Genomic DNA, 16,742 nt, shown 5'->3' with positions numbered 1-16,742 from the left:
AATAAAATATGGAATTTTGAAACTTCCACATCATTGCATTCCGTTTTTATTTACAATTTGTACTTTGTCCCAACTTTTTTGGAATCGGCGTTGTACATCACAAAAACATGGCCGTTTAATTCTCATCTCAGCAAAAATGAACAAAAAGAGATGGAGCAGGAGATGCTGCTGAAGAAGAAAAGGGCGTGGTAGAGCTCCTGAAAGGCTTTCTTTCTTTTTTAGATAACGAAGTTTGTACTGTTTGGCCCTCGGGTTCCACAAGTAGTCGTGCTCTGTATGTGAATTAGATCAGACAAGAAGTTTGACAATCTCTATTACAGCTCTCAAAAAAAAATAATATTAACACCCCATGAGCTGCTCATCACTTTTAACTCGACGCAAGAGAGCTAACGTTATCCCGACATAGCTAGCGATAACTTTCAGCTAACTGTTAGCAAAACCCACTGCTACAGTAGTTAGCTAAATCCCATTCGATCTCTATGGAGCGGTGGTTACTGCGCTAACGGCAGCTGAATTCCAACCTGAGAATAAAAATAGACGTCTGTTGGTTTTCTAAGCGTTTGATGAGGTAAATTCACCACTTTGGGTTTACACAGAACACAACTTACCACCATAAAAAGAGATAAGTTGCCTCTTTGTTTCTTCACTCCACTTCCAGAGACGCCGCCATCTTTGTTGAAAATTTCAGAACACTCGGGTGGTCATGTGATTCACTGCTAGCACTCTGATTGGATGACCTTAATGAAAAAGTTGCCCAAAATGATCAAAATCGTTTCCCAATCTCAATAGGAAAGTGTCGAAGTGCCTGAAACGCCCCGTGTATCATCAGCCTAAGACTTTTTCTGCTGCGTGATACTGGCTCGCTTTGACTCACCTGTTTTGCTTTTCCATCAGATTAAAGTTGTGGATTGAACCTGGTACCTGATACTTTTTTTGATATCACGTCAGTCAAGATTCCAAGTGAGCTGAGAAGATAGGAAAATGCGTCGTGAAAATGTTGATTTGGTCATACCTTACAGGCATTTACTGTAGCAGACACGCTTGTCCAGAGCTACATACAGTGGTGCTTGAAAGTTTGTGAGCCCTTTAGAATTTTCTATTTTTCTGCATAAATATGACCTAAAACATCATCAGATTTTCACACAAGTCCTAAAAGTAGATAAAGAGAACCCAGTTAAACAAATGAGATAAAAATATTATACTTGGTCATTTATTTATTGAGGAAAATGATCCAATATTACATATCTGTGAGGGGCAAAAGTATGTGAACCTTTGCTTTCAGTATCTGGTGTGACCCCCTTGTGCCGCAATAACTGCGACTAAACATTTCCGGTAACTGTTGATCAGTCCTGCACACCGGCTTGGAGGAATTTTAGCCCGTTCCTCCGTACAGAACAGCTTCGACTCTGGGATGTTGGTGGGTTTCCTCACATGAACTGCTCGCTTCAGGTCCTTCCACAACATTTCCATTGGATTAAGGTCAGGACTTTGACTTGGCCATTCCAGAACATTAACTTTATTCTTCTTTAACCATTCTTTAGTAGAATGACTTGTGTGCTTAGGGTCGTTGTCTTGCTGCATGACCCCCCTTCTCTTGAGATTCAGTTCATGGACAGATGTCCTGACATTTTCCTTTTGAATTCACTGGTATAGTTCAGAATTCATTGTTCCATCAATGATGGCAAGCCGTCCTGGCCCAGATGCAGCAAAACAGGTCCAAACCATGATACTACCACCATCATGTTTCACAGATGGGATAAGGTTCTTATGCTGGAATGCAGTGTTTTTCTTTCTCCAAACATAACGCTTCTCATTTAAACCAAAAAGTTCTATTTTGGTCTCATCCATCCACAAAAAATTTTTCCAATAGCCTTCTGGCTTGTCCACGTGATCTTTAGCAAACTGCAGACGAGCACCAATGTTCTTTTTGGAGAGCAGTGGCTTTCTCCTTGCAACCCTGCCATGCGCACCATTGTTGTTCAGTGTTCTCCTGATGGTGGACTCATGAACATTAACATTAGCCAATGTGAGAGAGGCCTTCAGTTGCTTAGAAGTTACCCTGGGGTCCTTTGTGACCTCACCAACTATTACATGCCTTGCTCTTGGAGTGATCTTTGTTGGTCGACCACTCCTGGGGAGGGTAACAATGGTCTTGGATTTCCTCCATTTGTACACGATATGTCTGACTGTGGATTGGTGGAGTCCAAACTCTTTAGAGATGGTTTTGTAACCTTTTCCAGCCTGATGAGCATCAACAACACTTTTGATGAGGTCCTCAGAAATCTCCTTTGTTCATGCCATGATACACTTCCACAAACATGTGTTGTGAAGATCAGACTTTGATAGATCCCTGTTCTTTAAATAAAACAGGGTGCCCACTCACACCTGATTGTCATCCCATTGATTGAAAACACCTGACTCTAATTTCACCTTCAAATTAACCTAGAGGTTCACATACTTTTGCCACTCACAGATATGTAATATTGGATCATTTTCCTCAATAAATAAATGACCAAGTATAATATTTTTGTCTCATTTGTTTAACTGGGTTCTTTTTATCTACTTTTAGGACTTGTGTGAAAATCTGATGATGTTTTTGGTCATATTTATGCAGAAATATAGAAAATTCTAAAGGGTTCACAAACTTTCAAGCACCACTGTACACCATACTCAGAGCAGCCTGGGGAGCAGTTGGGGGTTAGATGCCTTGCTCAAGGGTACTTTAGCCATTCCTGCTGGTCCAGGGAATCAGCCCAGCAACCTTTTGGCCGCAAAGCTGCTTCTCTAACCATTAGGTCATGGCTTCCCGGATGGTCAGAGAAAATCGTCATCATCAGGACACCCTGAACAAACCCGCCATTTTGGAATATCGATGTTCTTGCATGTGTTGCATCCAAGATGGCATCAAGGCAGGTTCATTCATTGTTGCTATGACGACTAGCTACATTGATGAGGTTCTACATCAGCAGTGGGAAATGAAATACCAGATACCAAAAGCGAGTAGAGTTGAGCCGGTACCATGGAGTGTAAAAGGAGTAACTGTATCTCTGATGAAGATTCTGATATCACACTCTTTACTTCCGCAGCATTCCGTATAATTATTCATGTAATTACCTGGCTGCTGCTGGTGTTTGTTTTCCTCCTCTTTTTTTAGCGAGATTCATCTGTCTTCACTTCCTCGAGCTGTCACTGTCACTGTAGTGCCTTCGTTAGAGTAACAGAAGTTCAGCCAGCGAACTCCTCACATGGAGAGAGAGAAGCTGAAGAAGGCTTACAAAGGTGTATAATAGATAACACCGAATATATTCACGTTCCTCTGCAATACAAAAAATTTTCCATAATTGTTTTTTTCCCTCATTGTATTATAAGTCATCAGTTGGAAATGACTTTATTTCTTTTTTTTTTTTTACTGTCACAGCACATGCGGTATTTTCATCCTCCTAATAAGAGATAACAAAGATTGAAAAAAATAACAAAAGGATCATCATTTCAAAAAAAAAAAAACGTAGACACCATTGGAAAGGTGCCATGCTTTCTTTATTCAGTTTGTGATTTTATCTGATCTTTTCTTACAAACTCAGCTGTAATACTTATAACAAAAAAAAAAACCCTCAGTGTCCTGATTTCTTCCTTTAAAATTGATTCTTTCATATTTCCATCTTTTTATCTAAACTCATTACTGACTCGTTATAATGTAGAGTATATTTCACGAAATACGGTATGTAGAGGATATTACACAATTGCGCAAAGATATGAAAGCAGGCGGTTCTTATCTTCGATGTTTTCAACACGAGAATATAAACTTTATATCTTCGCACCACCGTGTAATGTTCTTTATATGATACGGACACATCAACAACAAAAAATGCAAGGTCATGAAAAGAATTTTAATTTTGAACCGGTTCGCCATTTTGACAACGCACGTCCAATCAGCGAACAGGATTGACGCCATCGGTGTGAAATATCAGGAAATATTATCCATACCGGACACTTTTTCGATGAAATAAAACCACGTGTTCTATTCCCTTCTAGCGGGTTTCATTCATTTGGTTTGATAGCATGCAATATTGTTAGCATATTACATCACTCTACCCAATGGAGAATGAGCGTTGAATATGGTTTACGATATTGCATTGGCTGTCAAGACGACATGATGTCACACGTGGAAGACATAAAACTTCCGTCCTAGTGAGCGATTGTGACAATTTGTAAACAAACATGGCCGCTAGTACGGTATATCTCGCCCCTTCGGCACTGAAATAGCGGTCTTGTTTAGTTTTCCGGACTATTTTTTATTTATTATTAAACAGAATTTTCACAAATTTTTTTAAAACATTTTTTTATTGAGGATTGCACTTAAATATCATAGTGATAATATACATGTGGCCCTCAAACTTAAAGGGGAACAGAGGGCAATATATAGAGTAAATATAACAATAAAACACACATTAACGAACCTTATTCAAGACTTACAAAAGTTTTTTGTTCTAAGGTTGGAAAGTTATAGTGTTTTGAAAGTAGCTCGAGCAAACTATTTCCGCAGTTTGAACAGCCCACCATGATATTAATTTTATCCAATCAGAATGCACGTTCATTTTCTCTGCGTAACACTCATGACGTATGTATGTGCCCAGTTGTGTTGGCTCATTGAGGTTGGGAATAGCACGTGTGAATCGGAAAGTAGGATGAATTGTAAGTGATCGACTACACAATGCCACAGTGTGTTGCTTTCGGGTGTAATAACAGGACCGATGGAAAGCATAACGATCCTCCAGACGTGTCTTTTGCGGGATCTCTTCGTATGATTCGACAGAGCTGTCGCTTTCACTTGATGCGCCCGACGCCATGATTACACGCTTCTCTCCTAGTGCAGTGGGTAGTGCTGACGTCACGGTCTTTTAAAAATGGTGACTCTTGTGCCGTTTAGCGTACCGACTATTATATTTACAATTACCAAGATATTTCGTTGTTTTCTAGTATATAAATTTGATAGAATACTTAAGAATACATTACTTTGTCACATCAGCAACTGTATATATTATATTTGGTACCCCTTTAACAAAGCAAACATAATATGTATATGAAACCTACAGATAACATAAAATACTTTTGAGGGCTAAAACTTACAAACTACTGAGTCCGTTTAACCTAATACTAAAACTAGAAAGTGACCTGCAGGTTTTCAGATCCAGTGAAAGGCTATTCCATAATTTTGCTGCACTAAACGCAAAAGTGCGCAGCCCAAAACTATGCTTAACTTTAGGTAAAATTGAATTATGATGACTATTTCTAGCGTCTCTTTCATGAATTTCACTAAAAAAATTGAAACTTATTTCTAATATATTGCGGAGCCAGCCCATTAAGTGCTTTGAAGACTAATTGTAGTTTAGAATGTGCAACTCTGTCTTGGAATTCCATAATGTTGAGTTCTTTTAGAAGTGGTTGTGAATGGGCGTCCCACTTAGCGTCCATAATTATTCTGGCCGCACGCTTTTGAAGTTTTACCATCTTGGTTGGATGTGATGCGGTGACATTTCCCCAGATGGAACATCCATAGTCCATGACGGGCAAGACTAACGCGTTAAAAAATTCCAGTCTCGCTGATCGAGTCAGGAATTTTTTTGTCCGTTTTAACAAACCCAGTCTCTTTGAAACTTTTTTGCATGTTTCATCGATGTGTGTTTCCCAGGAGAGGTTACCGTCAATGTACAGTCCTAGAAGCTTTGTACATTTAACAGTTTCTATAGGCTTGTCCTCGATGGTTATTTCCAGACTTTGATGCTCCCTTTCTAGTTCCAACATCTTCTGTTTGCTACAGACCAGCATTGTTTTAGTCTTGTCCGAGTTAAGTGCCATCATATTATCCCTTGCCCATTTGTTGATGTGGTTGAACCCCTCCTGTAATGTAGATCTCACCTCTGCAATACCGTCTCCTGATGCCACTTGAGTCGTATCGTCAGCATAAATGCAGAGATTACCTTGGTTTACATGCACAGGGAGATCGTTGATGAAAATGATAAAAAGATAATTTGTAGTAATTATCATTGATGATGGGGCGGCACGGTGGTGTAGTGGTTAGCGCTGTCACCTCACAGCTGGCGAGGGCCTTTCTGTGCGGAGTTTGGATGTTCTCCCTGTGTCTGCATGGGTTTCCTCCGGGTGCTCCGGTTTCCCCCACAGTCCAAAGACATGCAGGTTAGGTTAACTGGTGACTCTAATGCCACTTTTCCACTACCAACGCGGCTGAGCCGTGCCGTGCTGAGTCGGGCTGAGTCGAGCCGAGCGGGGCTGTTGGAGTTGCATTTCGACTACAACCGCGCTGAACCGTGCTGGCTGGAAGTGGGTGGACACATTGGGTGGAGTTAGCGAAAGTGGGTGGACGTCAGGTGATGTCGGTAGGCGGCGCAAACAGTGACATCAGTGAGCTTTTAAGCGGTAGTCTCACAGCCCGGAGAGTAAACAATAAACATGGAGTCGTTAGTGTTGCTGGTCTTGGTGCTGTGGCTTGTTGTCACCGACAACGCCAACAGATACTGGCAAGAGCGTATAGATGAGGCGAGGCGCATAAGGCTTCATAATTCGTAATTCTCCTTCTTCCGGGTTTACGGTGTTTACAGATCCTAGCGTGCTCGCGGGGCGTGTGAGGACACTCCTCCTCACCAATCAGTGCACAGGGGAGTGTCTCCTCACGCCCCTAGCCTCACTCAGCTCGGTTTGGCTCACTTCAGCCCTACTCCAAAACGGTGCGAGTTTTGGGGGCTAAGCAGGGCTGAAGCGAGCTGAGTCGTGCTGTTTTTAGATAGTCGAAACGCGAGCCGTGTCGGGCTGAAGCGAGCTGAAGCGAGCTGAAAAAGGGTAGTGGAAAAGGGCCATAAATTGAGCGTAGGTGTGAATGTGGGTGTGAATGGTTGTCTATGTCTATGTGTCAGCCCTGTGATGACCTGGCGACTTGTCCAGGGTGTACCCCGCCTTTCGCCCGTAGTCAGCTGGGATAGGCACCAGCTTGCCTGCGACCCTGTAGAACAGGATAAAGCGGCTAGAGATAATGAGATGAGATGAGATTTGAACGTGTATAGTATTGCAGAGATTAATCAATAGTTGCGTCATTGCATTTTTCCTTTTTAACCACCTCTATGATTCAACAGCAAAGTAAGAGTGAAAGGATCCCATGTAATAGCTAGTTATGCAGATTAACCATTTCCCTTCAAATAAACTGGTTTTGGATTCAGAAAAGTTTTATTAATTACCATTCTGAGCTGCATATACAGTATGACGTGATGAATATCAGTATTTACTTCAACTGCTTCCTGTTTAAAGACATGAATTCATTTTCATCGATGTCGGACACTAAAAAGGCACAGGTGTATCGTAGTTTCTCCACTGTGGCTATCTGATTGCATCATCTCCGGCTGTTAGCATTCAGCTGTGTGCGGATAAAGACGCCACAGGACGAGGGAATGACAACACAAAGTGCTAAAGGCTATCAGGTATCCAGCTAGCAGCACTGCAGAGATTTTTTCCACAACTGCTGATGCAACTACATGAATCTCAGCACACATTTGAGCCAGAATGACCTCAGGGACTCTGATTTTGCCTCACAGAACTTGTATGAAGTCATTTATGAAGAGCAGTGTGCAGTGTTTTCAAAGCGGCAGTGAAGATGTCTTGCTGTTAATTATTTATTATCGAAGCAGAAAATAGTCACTCTGCAGGTGTTGGGACAGTGTCTGGGAAAGTTATCCATCCTTTTTGGGGTTTTTTTTCTTTTCTCAGACTCTCTAAAGGAACATTTCTCCCAACACATGGACATCGGAAAATTATTCCAGCGCTCTCCAGGACACATGGCTTCCACAAGTAACCAGAGGGGCATGAACTGTTTTTGGTTCCCAGCTCTTAGGAACCACCATTGCTAGACCAACAAGGAAGTGTCTCTTTCCATGGTTTTAAAAGGTTGAGGTGGTAAATCTGCAGTGCATCGCATCTACCTGTTTGCCTTATCTCATAGTTGAGTTTCCAAAAGTGTCATCATGTGACCTCAAACATCTCCTGCCACTTAGCGATTAATATAGAGATTGACATGGATCGTAAAACAAGAACTTGAGAACTTGATCTCTTGGTGCAAAATCCGGCAGCTGAGAGTTACGGATAATACGTATGACTAACTCGTTACCTACTACTAATACTAATACTACTAATAATAATAATTTCTTTCAAAGCATTTCATAGTCTCAATGCTCTAGCAATAAAAATAATAATGATATGACCAGATAATTAATTTGTTAATTAATGAACCAGCCAAGCACGCTATTGCCTTTGTCAAGGCCGGAGAGAAGCCCCAAGAGCACAAGAATCTAGCAGGAGGGCTCCTGGCAACAGCCCATGACTGGCAACTCAAGGTCAACCTGGGGAGCCAGCTCAAGTTTCCCGACACCATTGCTGTGACCACACTCAGGCTGGACATTGTTCTTATGTCCGAAGCATCAACTGACTGTGCCCTGGGAAAACCAGATGGTAGAGGTCTTCGAGAGAAAGAAGGCCAGATCCCAGGAGCTTGTAGCCGCATGCTGGAGCAAGGGATGGAGAACCTACTGCTACCCCATTTGAGGTCTGCTGCCATTGATTCATCAGCCAGTCACTCTCCAGAGCCTTAAAGCTGTTAGCGATCAGAGGACTGCAGAACAAGAAAGCCGTCAAGAACATCACAGATGCTGCGGAGAATGCATCCAGGTAGCTGTGGATTAAACGGGGCGATTCGTGGATCACACAAGCTACCCAGACACAAGTCGGGAACTGATCATCCCTGGCTGGGTCGCCTGGGTGAGGGTGTATGATGTTGAAAGACCCGAAACACCCAATAACCCCAGGTTACATCACTGATGATGTGTCTGGGTTGCACTGCAAGGTGTATATTACAAAAATGAACACATTATTATATATTGGTGTTTACATGTATAAAAAATTATGAAAACAAATTAATCAAAACAAAGATTAGTATTCAAATCGTAAGAAAGTTATAACAGTCTTGAAGGTTTCATATGAGTCAGCTTTACGAAGGGACAACAGGAGCTTATTCCACAATCTTGGTCCAGCTGATGAAAATGCTCCATCACCGTAACTTTTGGTGTTGGTCCTTGGTGCAGCCAAGAGCTTCTTCTCACTCGACCTCTGAACGTGAGCGTTGGAATATACGCACAACAGGTCTTCTAAGTATGTCGGAGCGAGTCCATGGAATGATTTGTAGACCAGCATAAGTGACTTATACTATAGCCAGTGTAGCCTCTTCAAGACATTGGTGAAGTCTTCACCATGTTGAGGTCGTGCTACAACTCTGACAGCTGAATTTAGGATGCATTGAAGTTTCTTGAGCTCATACTCCGGCAGAATGAAAAGCAGTCTGTTACAGTAATCCAGCCTTGATTGAACAAAGGCATGGACCAACTTCTCAGCAGTCATTCTCTGCCTCCAACAGGTGCTCCAGGAGCCACTGGAACAGGGTGTGGTCCAAAAAGAGATCGAAGGCCTGTCTGAGCAGATAGTAGGCTACCAGGTAGTACCAGAAAGTGATAACCACCATGCTCTTGCTATACAGATTCTCTCACATGGAGCGCTTACAGCAGATGTTTCGTCCTGCTCAATATCATATCACTGCTCAAAGACAGAAAACACACCTCGTCGGCTGTCCAAGCACAGAAATGCAGATGGGCCGCAAGGCCCACACTAGAGCGACAGAGCCGTCTGCAACGGCAGCACAAAAGGCCCAGGCAAGCTGCCATGGAATGCCTGGCCTCATGAGCCCTCTCTCCTCTCCTTGCGAAGCGCTTTGCACAGTAAGGTATGACAAACGGTGTTGTGGACCTCCAGACCTGATGCCAAGTGGTGCACAAAAGTGCCACAGACCTGACAGGTATGGAAGTTGCCCTGCAGTGACAACTGACTTGCCGAGTGATGCCATCCATTGGCCATTTGAGTGTCTCTTGTGCATGCCATCTGGTGGTGCACCATTGACCCTGTTGGGTTCATCTGCCACATCGCACCGAAAAGCACCCTGCTGCCAGCACCTTATTGGTGATGTACTATTTAACCCATAGCTAGAACCCAGTCAGGTGCTACCACTCCAGGTCAGAGCGGACCTGGGAGCAATGGTGATTCAGGGGTAACTCCACTTTTCCCAATACGCAAGTCCTCCTGGACCTGAGACTCACCACCAGTTGCAGTTTAAAGTCATACCCAGGACTATAAAAACACACCTAGTTGAAGTATATAACACAGTGATTTGCCCTTGATTCTGGTCAGTTCTTTTCCTCGTCATCCTCTCAGCCTACATCTTAAAGGTCATATTGATGTGAGAACAAGCTCTCCACTATAAAAGATGTACCTCTCCTCCGTGAAGCATTCTTCTCACTGACTCTGGGCTACACATTTAAAGCCTATGTCTCATCAGCTCTTTTCTTTTTTAAACTGAAGACTTTCAGCTCGTATTCTTCCTCATCATTCTTGCAGAAATTTTATGGATATTTGCTGGCAAACTTAGCAGTCATCAATGGAGAAGAGATCACCTAATAGCTAACTATCATATCTCTCTTCTGTTTCTTTCCATCCAAAAAGAAAATACACGATTAGAAAATCCATTACCACGAAAGCACTGCTGGGCACATCCACTTTATGTACTGGCTTGGACTCAAATCAAACTGTCCGTCTCACTATTACTGCTTATCCAATGGTTAAGGACATGATTTCCCCCATTTTTGAGCTCTGCTTCTCTAGGAGACATCACTTAACCTTTGGGAAAATGGATGATCAAGCATTCTTATCCATCTCTTTTTTTCATGACCCTGATCACACAGTACACAAAATTGGATAAAGTGCCACATATTGTTGAAATAGTTTGAAGATTTTTTCCCTCTGAGTTGGTCCATGTTTTATTGCTACACTGATGAGACATCTATATTAGATATTGATACCTTGTTTGATGCCTTGTTTGGCACATCATTCAAGGTCCCGGATCGCTCAAGCATCATTAAGGTGGATGCAGACCTGATCTAAAGAGTTTGTTACAGGTCGGTCATTCCTTAAAAAGCTGATTTAACCACCAGGGAGTTCATGTTTGCTGAGACCAGAGATTCCACTGCCTTTCCAAAAGGCTTTCAGGATTTTAGCTTTCTTGCTCAATATTAAGGTTATCAAATGAGGACAAGAAGTTGAACTATTAAGGGTATTATTAATATTTATAAACAATTTTAACAAACATCACCACTTCTGGGCGGCACGGTGGTGTAGTGGTTAGCGCTGTCGCCTCACAGCAAGAAGGTCCGGGTTCGAGCCCTGTGGCCGGCGAGGGCCTTTCTGTGCGGAGTTTGCATGTTCTCCCCGTGTCCGCGTGGGTTTCCTCCGAGTGCTCCGGTTTCCCCCACAGTCCAAAGACATGCAGGTTAGGTTAACTGGTGACTCTAAATTGAGCGTAGGTGTGAATGTGAGTGTGAATGGTTGTCTGTGTCTATGTGTCGGCCCTGTGATGACCTGGCGACTTGTCCAGGGTGTACCCCGCCTTTCGCCCGTAGTCAGCTGGGATAGGCTCCAGCTTGCCTGTGACCCTGTAGAACAGGATAAAGTGGCTAGAGATAATGAGATGAGGTGAGATCACCACTTCTCACTCACTTCTTCCAGCTTATCCCACTTAAGTGTGTGGGGTCGCTGCCATGTGGACCCTATTGATCCACATGTCATATTAATTGGAGCATAGTTTTACTCCGGATGCCCTTTCTGACTCAACTCTCCCATTTCTGGGCTTGGGAAACAACCATTCACACATACACGTTCACACCTATGGGCAATTTAGAGTAGCCAGTTAACCTAACTGCATGTCTTTGGACTGTGGGGGAAACCGGAGCATCCAGAGGAAACTCATGCAGACATGGGGAGAACACGCAAACTCCACACAGAAAGGCCCCTGTTGAGCACTGGGCTCAAACCCAGAACCTTCTTGCTGTGAGGTGACAGGATGGCATGGTGGTGCAGTGGTTAGCACTGTCACCTCACCCACAACAAACATCATCACCAATTGGACAATTAGTGATCTAGACCTGGATTCTGGTTTTGCTGAAATCTTTCATGGTCAAGGAAAACCACTCAAATAAAGTTATTGATCATAAATGTGCATACCAGTTAGCACCTTAAAGTATTCTTCAGTTTGTAGACTCTTAGATCTCGTATGTTCTCCCCCATGCCTATGTGGATTTGATCCAGGCTCTCCCAGTCGACCGCAAGCTAGCCTAGTGGTTAGCGTGTCCGCCTCTTGACTGGGAGATCTTGGAACTTGGAATTTTGTCAATTTTAAAGCTTTGCCAATTTGAGCTACAAAGTGGGGAAAATCGTGAGATCGTGAGTTCGACTTGTGGTCGGGTCATACCAAAGACCATCATAAAAATGGTATCTACTGCCATCTGGCAAGGCATACTTGAAATCATACAGTTGTGTATAGGGAGTCAAACTGTCATGGTTACCAGAGGACCAGCCCCCCTCTGTAACCCTAACAATATAATAGGCAAGAGGCCGAGGGCTGTAGAAATGGAGATCGGCGCCGCACCCATGCACCTCAAGAGCTGGTTAGTACTGGGACAAAAGACTGCCTGGAAAGACCAGATCCTGATGCAGGAGGGACTTCTCTCCCAGTTCCTCCTACCTCCCAAAAACACTAAATATCCCCTGTGTGTGAATGCTTTCTTCCATTGCCAGACTTCACCCAGCTCTTTCTCAACATGGAAGCTTATCCACGCTTTCTTAACATCCTGGATAGCCTTGCTATCCTTTCTGCCTCGCACCTCCAGACTCATTCAGCTTCATTGCTTGCCCACCCTATACCGGATTGATTTCAAAATCCTGCTGTTCACTTATAAAATACCTCCACCACCTTACCCCTTCCTGCTCACTGTGATCCTCCTTAGCTGGCCTACTGACTGTTCTTGACCTTCTGACCAGCTTTCAACTGAACTGCTTCCAGACTCTGGAATTTTCTTTCTCTACGCATCTGAACGAATGCGTGTGACTCAGAATTTCCAACCTCTGACAAGGAAAAATGACAGAAAATGTCCTGTCATTTAGGAATCTTTATTTGGATAGTCAGGAAGGTCTCAGAGTTTCACACATGATGTCATGTCAACATGGCCGCTGACACTGCCAACAATAAATAAAATATCAAAGTCCACTATATAGGATTTAGGGGGCTCTACTCGCAGAAATGGGATATGACAATATTTACTTTAGATCAATCAACGTAGAAACATTAGCAGGTTAAATCTGTACAACTGACCAACAGATCATAGTTTTGAGAAAGTAAAGTGTTTTTTTTTCCCCACTTTGTAGCTCAAATTGACAAAGCTTCAAAAATAATGTAATTTCAAATCCCTACTTCCGAGCTGTTAAAGATAGCCTATTCTGTCTGTTAGTTCCTTCCCTTCAACCTTTTGCATTCTTCCACTACTTATTTATTTGTAAACTGACCTCGAGTGTCTTGCAAGGTGCCCATAAAATGCATTTATAACACACATTATGGCCAAAAGTATTTGGACACCTGACCATCACACCCATATGTGGGTGGTTCTTCCACAACTTGTTGCAAAAGGTTGGAAAGACACAGTTGTATAGAATGTCTTTATGTGCTGTAGCATTACAATTTCCATGGAACTAACAAGCCCAAACCTGTTCCAGCATGACCGTGCTCCTGTACACAAAGCAAACGGCATGAAGACATGGTTTACCAAGGTTGGAGTGGAAGAACTCGAGTGTCCTGGACAGAGCCCTGACTGAACTCTACCCCACTGGGATGAACTGCACCCCAGGCCTCCTCACCCAACATCAGTGCCTGATCTCAGTAATGCTCTTGTGCCTGAATGAACACAAATCCCTACAGCCACGCCCCAAAATCTAGTAGAAGGCCTTCCCAGAAAAGCAGAAGAGTTGAGGGTATTATAACAGCAAATGGAGTTCCAACTTTGGAATAGGATGTTCATCAAGCACTATGGGTATGATGGTTAGGTGTCCACATACTTTTGGCCATATAATGTATGTATGGTGCTCTGAAATGGACTGGCATCCCAACCAGGGTGTATTCCCACCATATTCCAGATCCAACATGATCCTGACCAGGATGAAGGGTGCTTTAAAATACTCTTTCAAGTAACTAAGATTCAAGTGGAACTTTTTTTGAAAGCCAGTCAAAATAATTATCACAATTAACTGTAATGAATTGGGCCCAACCACTTGTAAGAAGTAATCAATTGTGGTCGATGTTGTGGATAACAGGACATGTGCAGATAAGGAAGTGTCTCATGTGTCGGCATGATTTAAATCTGTGATTATTAACAGAGCGCTGTGTCTTTTGTGACTTCCCACTGCTCCATTTACAGCGTCTTATCAGTGCCGAACATCAGATTCACAGAAATCTTGTGATATTATATTCCTCTCTTGAATTCAGTGCCAACACTGAAGGTTATGTTATTTCGCTTTGAAAGCAGCTCCTGCTTTGATTATCCATTAATTTTGTTTTTCAAGTCCTGTTACCAGAGCCAAATGAGGACAGGGTTTTTTTTTTTATCTGTCGGACTCGTTTGCGGTGGATGTGTTGCCATTTAAATGCTAATACGATAAAGAGGGCAAAATGTCCTTTATACTTAGTCTGTGTTTGGAGAGCGGAAACAACAAAAGAGCAATTATATCCGTAAGGCTTTGACTGTTAGTCTTAAAGTGGACGTTGTGGTCAGAGCTTTAGGATTACCGTGACGTGACTGCTTATGGACTTGACGATGCACTCCTTGACCCTTGTCCGAGCGCCACGTTGTGTTTGCAATCTAGACAGGTTAGCATAGAGATGACAAAAGACAACTTTAATTAGCTAACACTAGGGCCCTGTCCACATGGCAACGGATTCAGGTGAATCCGATACAATTGTTTATCGTTTAGGCCTGGCGTCCACACAGCACCGGCGTTTTGGGTGCCCAAAACGCAATCTTTTGAGAACGGGTCCCAGAGTGGAAAGATCTGGCAACGTTGCCGTTGCGAAGTCGTCTGGATGAGTAGAACGGATTTGTTTACGATGACGTCACAACCACATGACTGTCAGTGCTTCACGCCGGGTAGAAGTGTAACGAACTCGATGCGAGTTGTCAACAAATCCTATAACTTGGTTCATGAAACGCGCTTACAAAATATTTTCACTGTGAATATTTATTGTGTAATGGTGCAAAGTGAGAGAGAGAGAAAATAGCCCTTAGGGCAGAGTCAATCCCGCCGGCAAAAATAGGGAAAAAAAGGAGCGATCTCACCTCTTCAGATGTTGGTTTAAATCCTACAATACATTCCTCAAAAAGGGTGTAGAAGAACAAATTAATCCATCAACGTGTAGCATTCAATTTATTCCGGACCATTAAAGACGCCGCCTTCCGCGTAGAATCATACGTCATCCTCGCCGCCATATTGGATGGGTCAAAGCGGAGAATAAAGATGCCTCATTCATGTGCTGCGTTTAACTGTACCAACAGGTTTACTGTCCAAACGAGATCACATGGGATTACCTTTCACAGGTGAGACTGGAAAAATACTTTTCATTGTATTTGGTCATTATAATGTAATTTTACGAACAGATTTTCCTGACTTTGTGGCTAATATGAAGTCTCGCGCATAATAGTTTATGCGCATGCGTCCTTACTTCTTCTATTGTTCTGGTGTCTCCGAAGGGACCGTCTTACAGCACCCCTAGAGGTGTGGCATGTGTATTGCATCGTTTTCAGCAAGCGTTGCGTTGCCATATGGACCTGATATCTTACTGATCGTTGCCCATGTGGACGCGATATTTTTTTAAATAACATCTCGTTGCCGTTGTCGTGTGGATGTAGCCTAGGTGTGACCTCTGCCTTTTATAGATTTTCATCATTCTTGGTTCATATATGCTTACATTGACTTATGAAGGTCAGACATTTGGTGATTTGCATAAAACCCAAGATGCCATGCTGCAATAAGTATGAAAATTGTCTTCTGACTCCTTTGAAAATACTGTCCGTTAAATAAATAGTGTCTTAACTAGGGATGTTAACCGATGACCGTTTGACCGATGGTTGACCGAATCAACGTCAACCGGTTAATTTTTTTTTTTGGTTGTCGGTTAAAAAAAAAAAATCAATCGTTTTGAAGCTGCCGATTTTGGAGTGGAGAACCTGGAATTCTGTGTTGTAAACGCTTGGGGCATGCCATGCGGTGTAAGGACGACAGCTGACAAATCAGAAACACCCATTCAGTCATGTCCCGCCCTCCCGCCCCAGTTGAAGACAGCTGACAAATCAGAAACACCCATTCAGTCATGTCCCGCCCTCCCGCCCCAGTTGAAGACAGCTGCCACTCGGCGAAAGAAAAGTGTAGACACAGGCTTTTTAGCTTACAAATTACTATTCTGGTTTTTTTTTAATTATTATTAGAAGGCACATGGAGTTTAGTCCTGCCTTGGCCAGTGCATTCTGAAAGTACGTTTCGGTCTGTAGCCAACAATGCATGTTATTGCAGATCATCTCTCTCCACACAAACTAAAGGCGCAGATGCCGACTTTTGGAGGGAAGGGGAGAGAATGAAATGACAGCGGTGTCTGGACGGGGAGTGACAAACGCAGCTTTTATGTCTGTGAGCCAAGTCGGTGACGGCTTCAGAGCAACTTCAATACCATGCAGTAATGGCGTGTTGATATCGGTAACGGCGTTATA

This window comes from Neoarius graeffei, chromosome 11 (genome assembly GCF_027579695.1).
Source record: "Neoarius graeffei isolate fNeoGra1 chromosome 11, fNeoGra1.pri, whole genome shotgun sequence".
Taxonomy (NCBI): Eukaryota; Metazoa; Chordata; class Actinopteri; order Siluriformes; family Ariidae; genus Neoarius; species Neoarius graeffei.
This window is presented reverse-complemented; position numbering follows the sequence as displayed.